The sequence below is a fragment of the Coenobita brevimanus genome, chromosome 99 (assembly GCF_032717465.1).
Source record: "Coenobita brevimanus isolate Jiangsu-jjx chromosome 99, ASM3271746v2, whole genome shotgun sequence".
Classification (NCBI taxonomy): domain Eukaryota; kingdom Metazoa; phylum Arthropoda; class Malacostraca; order Decapoda; family Coenobitidae; genus Coenobita; species Coenobita brevimanus.
The window spans coordinates 16,152,049-16,165,831 of NC_137052.1; the positions used below are offsets into that span (position 1 = coordinate 16,152,049).

At 42.4% G+C, this 13,783-nt stretch overlaps 1 protein-coding gene across 1 annotated transcript in view; it reads left to right on the forward strand.

Moving 5' to 3' along the window:
- Window positions 1-13,783, forward strand: part of aux (cyclin-G-associated kinase) — a 462,562-nt gene that overhangs the window by 313,307 nt on the left and 135,472 nt on the right. The window lies entirely within an intron of this gene.

Sequence of the window (13,783 nt, forward strand, 5' to 3'; positions counted from 1 at the left end):
AACCAGCGCACAGTAAGGCCTCAAGCTGCCGTGATGTCATGCTAGCGGCCCAAACATCTGGCTCAATTTTTAGTACCAAAAACGGGTGATTCCTTTTTGGCCAAACGTATTGCGCGCCCTGCCATAGGCACTCGATGCTTCTGATGAGCACTGTACACATTCAAATCACACTAAAATTGGCACAAAAATCGCAAAAAATTTGGTGATGTGAAAAAACTTGGTCCCATCACGATTGAAAAACTTTTACTATATTTAATGAGCGATCATATTTGACCAAAAATGCTGCTCCCAAAGCCCAGCATAGGATCTCCGTAGAATTTTTTGCCCAGAGGTACAACTGAAATAAACTGGGTCCCATTACCGAAGCTGCAGATAACACGATCAATTGGTTAGCTGCAAAAAATCCAGGTGACAACATTACATTAGAGCAGCACATAAACGTGAGAGCCCTCCGCAGGAGCAAGTGCGAGGGGCCTGAATGATCCACAAGCATTGGTAGTTATCTATAACACAGCACAGTACACCATTCCTAACACACAAGTAATCCTTCCTCAAAAACTTGCAACAGTTTGAATGTGTTCACTCCCCTCTTCATTAGAACATCTACTAATTGGCATTTACAGTATACTCAGTCCAATAAACCTTTAATTCTCCTTCATGAATCATTTGCTTCAGAATGGTTATATCCACTCGCAACCTATTTTCTGACACTTTTTTTGTAGAATAAACATTGTCATTGAGTTAGTGGTTGTTTACAAATAACTCAACAGATATTACATTTTTTTTTACTTATAAAGAATTTGTGACAAAATACATCCCAAATAGAATGCAGCATCCACAGCCTCAGTAGCTGCCAGAGTTTCAGCGGTCAAAGTACTTTTTACAACTTCTGATTTTCTTAGATTCCCAAAACAATGGACAACATGTATTATTTTCTCCAACAAGGAATACCACAAACCCACCTGCACTACCCATGCTGTCTGGGAGGTTTGCATGCGAGGCATCGCTATATGCAGCCAATTTACATTTTGAAAAATCACCCAGATTAGGAAAATACAATGAACTTTCATGAGTACTGACTTTTCTAAGACACATGTTAGCCCGAAGAAGATCCTTTACTGTTGGATTATTTAATTTACAACTTCGTTCCAGTACATCATATGCATAGCCACCCTAACTGATGTACTAAGCTTCCCAGATCATCCAATTCTTTCTCAGTACACTCATCTCTTTTGCATGATGCTCTTGCAGCATTTACAAGTATGGGCTCTAGTGACTTAGCATATTTATTCTGATATAACATGATCCCATCTTTGTTTTGTTCTGCCTCAAGTCCAACTTACTTAACCCCTTAAACGCGGCTGTGTACAGTCGATCCCCCCCCGAGTGGCGGGGTTGTATCGCGGTCTGGGTACCTGTAGGAAAATATTCGCCAAAAATCAGAGATTAACCCTAGAACATTATACTTGGTATGGCAGATAGTACTTACATTCAGCTTTCTCCAGAGACAGGTGTTGAGCCTTCGTGGACTACCCAAGGACTTGTGGAGCCTTGCAAAGTTGGGTAACCAAATCTTCACTTTCACACCTCCAGCAACCCGGTTTCCCCTCTACCACAGTCTCATTCTGTCACAGTAAACTTTATACTACAACGTAAAGGTAGTTAGGAATCCGTATTTGTACAATAAGCACTGAAAATAAGGCTAAAATCAACGGAGCGTACGGCCGACATGCACTGTGGCGGCGGTCTTCCCGTCACTCAACAAACATTTCCATTTTCACAGCTAAAAACATGTATACTACATTATTTTCAATCATATTACTTCCCAAAAGATCACCACGGCGCGCTTTTTATTCTGCCTTACGTCCGCCACTTTATTCTCGTTCCTGTCGGCCGTTTGCACTGACTGGGAAGAGCTAGAACTCGCAATAATCTCACTTTGAAAGCCTGCAGTAAACTGACGCTAAATAGGGGCAAACCGTGAGAAAAAAAGCTAGTGTTACAACTGGGGAAACAAGCATTTCCTAGTAGCATAAACTGCTTGTGAGAGGAGATTGCAGATTTACAGTTCTGAGCGCTCAGAGCGCTGCCATGTATCACAGCCAGGCTGGCCAGGCCGTGGTGGGGGGGGGACGGGGGGAAAACGCGATATTTGGCAACAACTGAGGTCAGTAGTACAAAGGTAAAGTATGCTAGTTGTAGCTAGAGGGTGGTGGTACTGATAGACAATACCAGCTGGAGCCTGCTTGCCCGCGGTTATTCAAAATTTACTCAAATCGCAAACGCGACGATCCGCCGTTCTGTCCTTTGGGCCGACCGTCGCAAAAGCGACGATCCACGTTTAAGGGGTTAAAAGCAGCATTGTTCTGATCCCTCACCAAAAACTCCATTCAGATCTGACCAATAACAATGTTTACAAACCTACTTGTTCCTCCCCACAAAAAATCAAATACATGCATCAAAACTACACCACACAATTCACCTTCATGGTACCAGTAAAAAGCTGCAGGATCTGTCTTCACCTGAGTACACCTCAACTTCAGTAGGAAAGTCTCCATTGTAATATACCATTTACGAGCTGCATCATTAAGCTCATACACACATTTCTTCAGTTACCACAGTATATTTTCGTCACTGTTAGCTTCCAAGGGAGGTCTTAGGTAGACTTTGTGGTCAAACTGTGTACTTTATAGGAATGCAGCTTTAATGTCTGTGGAGTTTATTGACCAATCCTTTGTGGCCAGAATTGCCACAAAAGATCGCAAAACCTCTTTGGAAACTGTTGGAGAGTCTGACTGTATTTCTTTTTTTTCTTCAAATCCCCCTCCTACCAGCTGTGCTTTCATTTGCCTTTTACCATCATCATTCACTTTTTCAGTCACCACCCATCCTACTGGTAAAGCTCTCTGTCTTCATACATGCCAAACTCCTTTCATTTCTTCAGTTCCCAGCTTTTGCTTCAGCACATTCCACATCCTCTTCATCACTACATGCCATCAGTACACTATCCGGTTCCCTCGCTTCAGTCTCTTCTGTTGCCTCTTGGTGCTCAGAGTCCTTCTTAATGCTTTTATCATCACTGTCTTCAGCGGACCACAATCGCATGTCTCTTTTCCAGTCAATAGATGTTATTCGTCCATCTTCATCTTCTATGTTGCACCAAGTACTGTATTTACCACTTGCTTTCCCAGCCCGGCTATGGATGGTAGCTGTTTGCCATTTGTTCATGTCCTTGCATTGAAATTTTACCTTTGGCCAATTTTTGGAATCCTTACTTTCACTGTGTCACTCTTTGAATTCCTTTTCTGATGAGGTGTCTTCTATTCCATTTTCTTCTACATTTTCTTAGTCTTCTGTATGATTCACTCCAGATTGTCCTTTACAGTTACTTTCTTTTGTACATTCTTTATCCTTTACTTCCTCTGACTTCCTTTCTGTTTAATCTCTCAACATACTTATCAATGATTTTCTGTCTTCTTCTGACTCTACCATAGCTGTATCCTGTCTCTTGAACACGTGTTTCATGAACTCGGATAACATAGGAACCATACTTCAAAATCACAGTTTTTCCTTCTTGACCAATAACAGTGGCTGGCCCCTTCCACTCACTCCCATTCTCTTTCTTGAAATATACTTGATCACCACTCTTGAATACTTTGCCAGTCATTCTTATTTGGTGGTGTAATGCTCTACTGATTTTCTCCAAAAGGCCTTCCTTGCAGTGTGACTTTTGTTAAGATGTTTGGCAGTTACTTCACTAGATGTTTTTCCTTCTAAGGCTAGAAGATTATCATTAATGGCACACGGCAATTTTGGAATCCGTTCAAACACCAACTGATACGGGCTGTATCCACCCACCATTTGGAGGCAGTCCTTTGCATTGACAGCTCAGGCTAAAGCCCATGAAAGGGAACACCCTGGTTGTTCGGCCATTATCTTAGTCACCATTTCATCAATGACAACATGATTCCATTCACATAAGCCATTGCTGAATGGACTGTTGGCTGGAGTGTGCATGACTTGAATATTCATGTTTTCACAAGGTTCCAAGAATGTATTGTTGGCAAACTCCCCACCATTATCACACAGGAACTTCTCTGAGGCTCCTGTGCCTGTACCCAGCCACATTTCCATGATCTTTTCAACTGTCACCTTGGGTTCTTTACTCTTCACCGTACACGACCTCGAGAATTGTGTAGCCATGTCCACCAAATGTAAGAAATATATTTCTCCCTTCTTGTACTCCTTCAGATCCATAGCCACAACCTCGTTGAAAACCTTTGCCATACTTGTGCTCACTATTGGTCTGGCTGGGGTTCTCTTATTATTTAGTACACACCACAGTTATTTGAAATCTTCTCAGCATAAAGCAAAACACATTTCATCATCAATCCCAGCATCAGTGAGTAACTGAATCAGCCTTTTACAAGTAGGATGGCCAAACTGATGATCCAGTTTCTTGATTTTCCTCCCTTTTCTCATTTTCATCCTCATTCAGAGTATACATTATTTCTTCCATTTTCTGTCTTGATTCAAAATCATCAACAAGAGGAATACAATAATGTCCAGACGCTGTGCATGTGAGTTTTATCTTCTTACCAAATATTACTGCAGTGTGATTTTCTGGGTTCAGTTTCATTCCAGCTTTCTTCATGGATTTCTTACTCAGCAATAGTGGTATTGGCACAGTCGATAACATCTGTTAAACCTTTTCAGTCCTATAACTTGCTGGAATCCTAACCTTTTTCATAGAATTGTGTAACTCACCATGTCCAACTCTAAATGTTGTGTCACTTTCTTCCTCTGTCATATTTGATGCTTCTTCAGACAAGGTTTGTACGTATGACTGCAACCAATCCTTGCCGCACACTGTAGAACTACAAGCTGAATCAAGAACAACATAATTAAAAGTTTCCATCATCAATACTGTCATATCTCTAGTGCCTCATACACTGGCTATAAGACACTCCTTACTTATATCTTCATCTTCTACCGTAGCATTATTACATGTACAGTACACAATTGTTGGGACATGACGAGGCAAAATGAAATTTTGAGCGGTAACTCAGTCGGTAGAGAGGTGGCCTACAGTCCTACCAGACCCAGGTTTAACTCCCTGCTGGGACATGGAACAGTTTAAGGATTTGATTTTAACAATAACAGACTTTACTGATCTACCAGGAGACCCGCCGACATGTCGTAAAAATATCCCTGCTACTACCAGTGCACCAGTCCTGTATGAGACAACCCTAGCATGTATTCAATATGGATGGTGGGTGTTAGCGCCGAAGTGGTGACATGCAGAAGTGTATGGTATGTAGGAGGACTACTGGGCCTTGGGAGCAGGCTCTGATGCCTATGCCCAGAGTTGGACACATTAAAAAAAAAAAAAAAAAAAAAAAAAAAAAATACGGGTGTTTTCTTTCCAATCAACAGGATTTTTCTCTTCACCTCTTCCACCCCTTGAGTTATATCCAGTTGAATTACCTCTTCCTTGACCTCTGAATCTGCCTTGTCCTTTGCTGCGATTTACAATAGTCACCTCTTCACTAGTGTACGCTGGCTCAGTCTTTACTACCACTGCCGGACCATTGTTGTTCTCACCAGTAGCTGCTCCTGGGTTTAATGACAATACTTCTTGACTTCCAAAAAAAATTCTGTAAAGCTGCCTTCATTAATTCGTACATTGCTGGCTCACTGAAAGTTACAGCTGTTAATGCTAATTGTTTTTCCTTGATATCAAGTCCGGCACAGTCCAGTAACTTTAAAGCCAATATACAATTTGGGATAGTCACATTGAAGCATTCAGAGCTTTATTTCTTTTATCAAACCTAGCAGTGTAGTCTTCCATCTTTTTCTCTTTGTCTTTTCCAAGACAAAGACGCTTATGCCTCTGGTAGTTCATCTTTCTTGTACCACTTGTCTAACTGCTCCAGTAATGTTTTCATGCCATTCACAATACTTAACTCATCAATCTTTACTTCACTAAACACTCTGTCTCTTATTTCACTTCCCTCTGGAAATGACAGAGCCACAATAATGGCTCTTTCTTTTGCTTCTGTTTTACAAACTGTCTCCCAAGCGGCGATCTTCTCCTTCCACTGCTTATAACTTTTGTCACCGCCAGACACTGGAATTGTTACTCTGTTGTGCCATGGTTTTACTCTTCTTTGGCAACTCTATAATTGACTAAGCACACACAGCAGCTTCTCTTTGCGATGCTTAATTTTCACATACTTCCTTATGTCTCATCACCACACCTCTCCCAAACCATGCTCTGCTACCAATGTTAAATCCTGCATGGTCTTGGGAGGGTGACAGAAAGGTGAACAGCAATATTCCTCTGTTTTTTGCAGCACAAATCTGTTCCGACCTTTCTCTATGTCCCGCCGTCGGCACTCACTCAAAAACAAAAACATTGGCAAAACAAAAGAGCAGCATGATGCGCTGCGCAACTCTTCGAGATACTGAACAGTGGTGAGTGGATGGGAAGCAGAGGCATGGAGGAAGTTTAGGAGATGTAATAGAGAGGGATGGCATTGATAATGAATGGTGATGGATGGAATATTATCAAATTTGTTGCATGCTGATGATGCAGTACCGTATTTTGCGGCATATAAGACGCAGCATTGTGAAAGACACATCCTAATTCTGGCATGGCAGTTCTGTGAAAAAAAAAGTTTGCCCCAACCAAGACTGCAGTATGTTTCCTGATATGAGCCATTACCACTCAGATACACACTCACCTTTCAGAATCTATTCAGTACTGCTCATCTGCCTTTGGTTTCTTTTTTTTTTTTAAGTACAAAGAATGGTACAGGAAAAGAAACAAAACCCCTTCTTAACAAAACGTGACTGATATAAGCCATTACCACTCAGATACACACTCACCTTTCAGAATCTATTCAGTACTGCTCATCTGCCTTTGGTTTCTTTTTTTTTTTTAAGTACAAAGAATGGTACAGGAAAAGAAACAAAACCCCTTCTTAACAAAACGTGACTGATATAAGCCATTATTACTTAGATACACACTCACCTTTCAGAATCTATTCAGTGCTGCTCATCAGCCTTTGGTGTCTTTTTTGTGTACAAAGAATGGTACAGGAAAAGGGAAAAGAAAACAAAACCCCTTCTTAACAAAATGTGACTTAGATCCATGAGGCCATCTCAATTCTCAACACTGTTTATGTTTGTCTGATTTCTTTCATACAATAATCTGAGAATGTTCATCTTCAGAATATAATTATGATGTATCAGTAAATAGATATAAACATTATTTTATAAATTCCTATGAATTTAAAACCACAAATGAACTCAGTAAAATCTGTTCTTTCATTCACTGATGAAAATTTAAAGGCCATTAAAAGTAGAAATACACTATTTATCTCCAGATCAGTTGCTTGTATGTTGATTAAAATTACAGACAACACAAACAGAATGCAAAAATAAAGTACAATGAACGTTCACATCAGTCCATTTATCCTAAAAGAACCCCATCATACTCCACACCTCTGGTGTTATTGAATTTTCCTCACATCGTCTTCACTCAGGCTTCTTGTTCATATTTATAGTTACTGTAGTTGTTTTCCAGGGAGGGACACTAACCTTCCACCGACCCACATGCTGTCATGTAGGGAACACATGTCGGTTGCTTATAAGGTTACCACCCAGCGAAATAATTTTGTGGTTTACAGGAAATCATTTGGCTTGCCACTCGATGTAGAGCTACCCCAAACACAGGGTACCACTAAACTAAGTGGGTGGATGATGGGCACCCCCACCTACCACAAACAAGGAAGAAGGGTTGCTGGTTCCTTGAAGGCAGTGATAAGAAACAGGGAAGTGAGCATGGAAGTGAAAAAGTTATTACATGACAGTACTGTATTGTGATACCAACTCTGACGGATGGAAGTGAAGCTGGGACGTTGTTGGAGGAACACAAGTCAAGAGTGAAAACAGTGAAAATGAGTTATTTGAGAGGAGCCTGTGGAGTCACATAGAGAGATAGACTGACAAATGAGGATGTGAAGGAGCATTGTGGTGTGGATGTGGATGTGATAGGAAGCATTAGGAGAGGATGGAGAGTGAGAGACTGATGAGGAGAGTGTATGTGAGTGAGGTGGAGGGGGAGAGAGGGAGGGGCAGGCCAAGGATGAGATGGAGGGATGGAGTGGAGAGGTATATGAGAGAGGGGGGGGTGAATAGGGAGTGGTGCGGTGAAATGGCGGGGGACAGGGTGAGGTGGAGGCAATTCGTTTGTGGCCACTCCGTATAAGGGATTAAGGCATCTGGCAATAGATAGATAGATAGATAGTCTTCAATTAGGCATCATATCATACTACTGCCATCACTAATTATGCACTGTCACAAACTTCTAAATACCTCCACAAATAATATAAAAATGTAGCACTTGTATGTACATACAAACAAAAAAATTACAGTGTTTTATAACTGAAGTTCAATACAATGAGGCTGTTTGGGAACAGGGTAGACAGCTGCCTCAATCCCCTTCTCTCAGTATCACTCCCTCACCATCAGCTATGTTTGCCTTACAGCATCAACATTTAAAAATGCATACTTCACTTATTAGAATTTACTAAAAACAGACATTCGTCTCAAAACATATCGAGTATTGTGAAAACATCCATTGTTTAACCTTAGTAACACTGCTGCCTCCCAGTCGCAAGACAGCTGTCTTCTTTCAGTATCACTTCCTCACTGTCAGCTATGTTTGTCTTGCAGCATCAACAGTTAAAAATGCATACTTCACTAATCAGAATTTACAAAAAACATTCATCTTAAAACATCAAGTATGGTGAAAACATCCATTGTTACGCCTTAATAACACTGCTGCCTGCCAGTCGCTAGACAACTGTCTCTACCCTCTTCTCCCAGTATCATTCCCCCACTGTCAGCTGTTCTCCTTGCAGCATCAACAATTAAAAATGCATACTTCACTAAAACAGACATCCATCTCAAAATATTTGAGTACGGTGAAAACATCCATTTTTGCACCTTAGTAACACAGCTGCCTCCCAGTCGCTACGGTACACACACACACTCACACGTACACATGTACACGCCACATGCAACATTCGCTCACCTGTGAAACATTTACATCAGTCAGTTTTGGAATTCCCACTGGCTTTATTATTTGCCTAAAATATCAAAATGTATTTGGTTGTACAGTATCAGTACTAGCACAAATAAATATCATCGCTTATGGGCATTAAACATCTCAAGCAATTTATTCATCCAGAAATTATCAAGGTCAGTGAAAGACTAAAGGTGTACATCACTGTTGATCCTAAAATTACCATGGTTGCATCTGTCATCATTGATCATCTAAAACTGATAATTACTGCATATTACTGACATGAAAATAATGTCACTTGTCTTCAGATCCTGAGAATTCATCATTACTAGATACATCCCCAAGTCTTGAAGCATCACTGAAAGTGTCATTACCATCGTCAAACCATCAGTTTGTTTCACTGTCACTCTCATATAGTAAACGATCCTCAGTACAGTACCATTGAATTGCTTATACCACATTTTTTGAAAGATTTGACAATAACCTCAGTTTTAATTTATTTAATTTAATATATTAGATTTATTCTAACAGTTTAGTCAGAGAAGCAAACTGACAAGCATGGGCTAACTGGCCCACTGCAATTATTCATTTCTAGTGCAATTGTTTTAACTGAGCTCAGGCAAAACTTTTCTGACTTGGGGCATTTGATACAGCCCACATTAATCTCTTCAGGACATGTTTCCTGAACTGAATAAAACTATCTGGGGGGCATGAATAAAGTACCTTAAAAAGTTCCCTGCTGGACTGAAGGGATTATAATACAGTAAGTGGATAAACACTGTCCCCTAGCCGGACTCCTCCCACTCCTACCTCCTTAACTACACCCACACCACACTCACACCGACACCCTCAGAGTTCTGTTCGTTTCGGCCATAAGTCATTGAGGCCGTAATGTCCAAACTGCAAATGGCTGTATCGCCTAACGGCTGAACAGATTAGAACAGAACCTATTTGGACGTTACTGCCTAAATGATCGTTAACACTGATCACGACAGCTTTGCTAAGGCAGCAGAGATGTAGAGGGTGAACGGTATCAGTCATTCTGATCGCATCATCAGCTAAGAATACAACAAGAATGGCGGACGCTGTTATGAATGCCCGTCAGGCACTGCTATTTCAGATATTGTATCAGTTTTGCTACTCAGCAAATTTTATCTTATTTCCATAACAGAGTACTCTAATTGGGTGTGCCCTGAGTTGCTTGGACATTGCTAAAGTACTTCAGTTGGCTGAAAAAGTGAAGCTATAACTTCAGGCAATACTGTTTAACGTTACAACTGTTTTTCCTGTTTTTTGCTATTGGTATAATAAGACTGTTTTCTTCTATGATGCTCATCTCTGGCATGAAACAAAATGTCACTAAGAGAAGCCAACCCAACAAGGGTGATAGAATTTCCATGTGCGACAAAAATCAGTTTTGATGACTTGGCAGTTTAGCTAGCCAGTATCTCTCCAGTATGATTCCTCTGCTAGTTAATGAATGCATGGCAAAGAAGGTGGTCTTGATTGCCTTTCAGAAGGTTAGCAGACAGTTCACCAGTGACTATGTTAGCATGCTAGAGTAGGGTGGATGCTAGGCGCTAAACTGCTAAATTGCTAAACCACTATAGGCCAGTTGAGCTGTAGACAAACCGTGAATGTTTTGTGTGTACTTGAACTGGTGTGTTTCTAAAATCTGCTGCATACATGCACTCACAAAATGTCACAAAGAGAAACCAACCTATCTATCTACTGCCAGACACCTTAATCCCATATACGGGGTGGCCACAAACAAATTGCCTCCACGTCACCCTGTCCCCCACCATTTCACTTCCCTGCTCCCAGTTCACATCCCGCCCTCTCATATACCTCTCCACTCCATCCCTCCATTTCAGAGGATATGAGAAAGGATTGTATGCCTCCATGCCCAAGAGAATAACCTCCATAATGTGCAAGGTGCACTCAGATGGTTCCTGACCACGGAAGCACTAATCATTCCAGGAAAAACCAAAGAAGTACTGGCTGAGGGCCTCCCAATCCGCAGTTCCAAAGTGCAACAGACAACGTTTGTTTGGAGGGTCCACAGGCCTTACCGTAGCGATAGGACAGGTTAAAGTAACAAGGTTATGATCGGAGGAGCCCAACAAAGAGAAAAGATTAACAGTGTAAGCAGAAGGATTAGTTGTAAGGAAGAGGTCAAGTATGTTGCAGCTTTCTCCAAGGTGGTCAGGGATACGGGTAGGGTGCTGTACAAGCTTCTCTAGGTCATTAAGGATAGAAAAGATGAAGGCTTGCTCACCAGGTGGATCAGTGAAAGGAGTGGAGAGCCAAAGGTGTTGGTGAACATTGAAATCTCCTAGAATGGAGTGTTCAGAGGAAGGAGAAATGGATAGAATGTGTTCCATCATAGAAGTAAGATAGTCGAAGTTTTTTGATAGTCAGTAGAATTAGGAGATAAGTAAACAGCACAGATATATTTAGTCAGAGAATGACAGGAGAGCCAAAGCCAGAGTGTAGAGAATTCAGAGGAATCAAGTACAGGAACATGAGAGCAAGCTAGGTCGTTGCGTACATATACGCAACGTCCACCTTTGGTTTTGAAATGAGTATAGAGAAAGTAGGAGGATACAGAGAAGGGTTTGCTGTCAGTTGCCTCAGACAGCTGAGTCTCAGTAAGAAAGAGAAGGTGAGGTTTAAAGGAGAAGAGGTGGTGTTCAACAGACAGAAAGTTAGAGGAAAGGCCGCGAATGTTGCAGAAATGAAGAAGTGAGTCAGACAGTAGATCCAGGCAACTCAAAGAGTCGTTACTGGGAGAGGGGCGGATGATAGGGTCATTTATGGCCCTCCCCCCCCCCCATTTTTCTTTTATTTAATTTTGAAAAGTGTAGTGTGTACTGTGCATGTAGTTTAGTGATGATAGTTAGAGAAACTTGTATTTTAGAGCACGCTGGTCTACTCTCTGTGTTAGTGAAACAATGACAAAGTTCAGCAAAGGGGAATGATCAGGAACTAGTCCTGAGAGCTGATGAAATGGGAGCTCCAGCCTCCCTGTCATCAGCTTTCCATCCACCTTGGGAGTACTGCCCTGCTCAGCTGGTGCTACAGTCTACTCCTTGTAAGTGGCAGACTTGATGTAGCGGCAAAGGTTTTCCAAAGTCCGCTGGCCTCGCGTGTCCCATCCCTCCCTGCGCTTGTCCTCGTCCTCAAGAACAACCATCACCTCGTCCAGGAACTTCCTACGGTACAGCCTCTTCGATGCCACGATCACTCTTTGGTCCATTGGTTGGATGAGAGAAGTCGAATTAGGTGGCAAAAACATGCACCTAATGCGGCCATTCGCAGCCACCAAGTCCTTGTCAGACGGATGCACAGGTGCATTGTCCAAGGAAAGGAGGGCCTTTACCTGGTCACGCGGGATTCCCAGTTTTGCCGTCTGGTAATGGATGACCTTCTTGATGAAATGGCGGTGAAACCAGTCTTTGAAGATCTTGGCTGTGTACCAATCCTTCACAGAATGGTACCAAACGACAGGAAGGACATCCATCACCCCACGAAGACACCGAGGCTGCTTTGCACGACCAATAGTAACGGGCTTGAGCCGGTGCATGCCGTTAGCATTGGCACAACACAAAGCAGATAACTGTTGCTTGCAAAGCTTGCAGCCAGGTACACGCTTCTCCCTCTCCTCGGCTAGAGTGTTCATTGGCAAAGAGCGATAGAATAGACTAGTTTCGTCAGTGTTGTAGACTTGACAGAGAGTGAGGCCCTCCCTGTCGATCAAGCCCTTCACCTTCTGCTGAAACTCCTCTACTCCCTCCTCGTTGGCCTCCAGAACTTCGCCATGGGCCTTATGGTTGGTAAGTCCATGCCGTAACTTGAAAGTGAAGAGCCAACCCTCGGATGCTTTGAAGTCTAGGGTGTCGTGTAACCTTGTGAGCTTTCTCAGCAGCAGCCCTCAGCTCCGTGCCACGCACCGTCACACCAGCAGCACGTTGTTGACGATACCAAATCAATGTGGAGCAGTCAGTTTCTGCATACTGAGGAGTAAACATCTTCTCCATGTTGCGTTTGTTCTTCGATGAGAAGTCAGCCATGTATTGCATGAGTTTGTCCTGGGATCTTTTGATATCAAATAATGTAGAGCGGGCCAGGTTGAATTCATGAAGGATATGTGATGTCGACCATCCCACATCCACCTTGTCCGGTATCCTCCTCTTCTTCTCTGGAGTCAGAACCACTCATTTCCTCTTCTCAGGCGGCGGGGTCATCATTATACACACGAAGAAGAGGCAGGGAAGGAACAGCAGAGCCTGCAGGAGGTAGGGCACCACCACAAAAGCAAGCACGTGGGTGGCCATGGTGACGAGCATGCACTCTAAACAAATGACGGGCGGTAAGTGGGGAGGATGCAGGGGTGCTCTAGCGGACTTCGGCGGAACTACGCACCAAAACACTGCTGACCCGCGCCGCGTGCTGAGTTCAAATTATAGGGGGGGGGAATCAGATTTTTTTGGAATTTTTTGCATTATTTGGGCAGTTTTGGGTGTACTAAGTCCCAGGACCAAAATGTCCGGTAAGTGGGGAATCCAGATAGTGGGTGTCCGGATCGTACAGGGATTACTGTATGTGGATGGCATGATGAGAGAAGTAAAAAGATGAGTAATGGAGAGAGGGATGGTGTTGGTAATGAATGGTGATGGATGGAATATC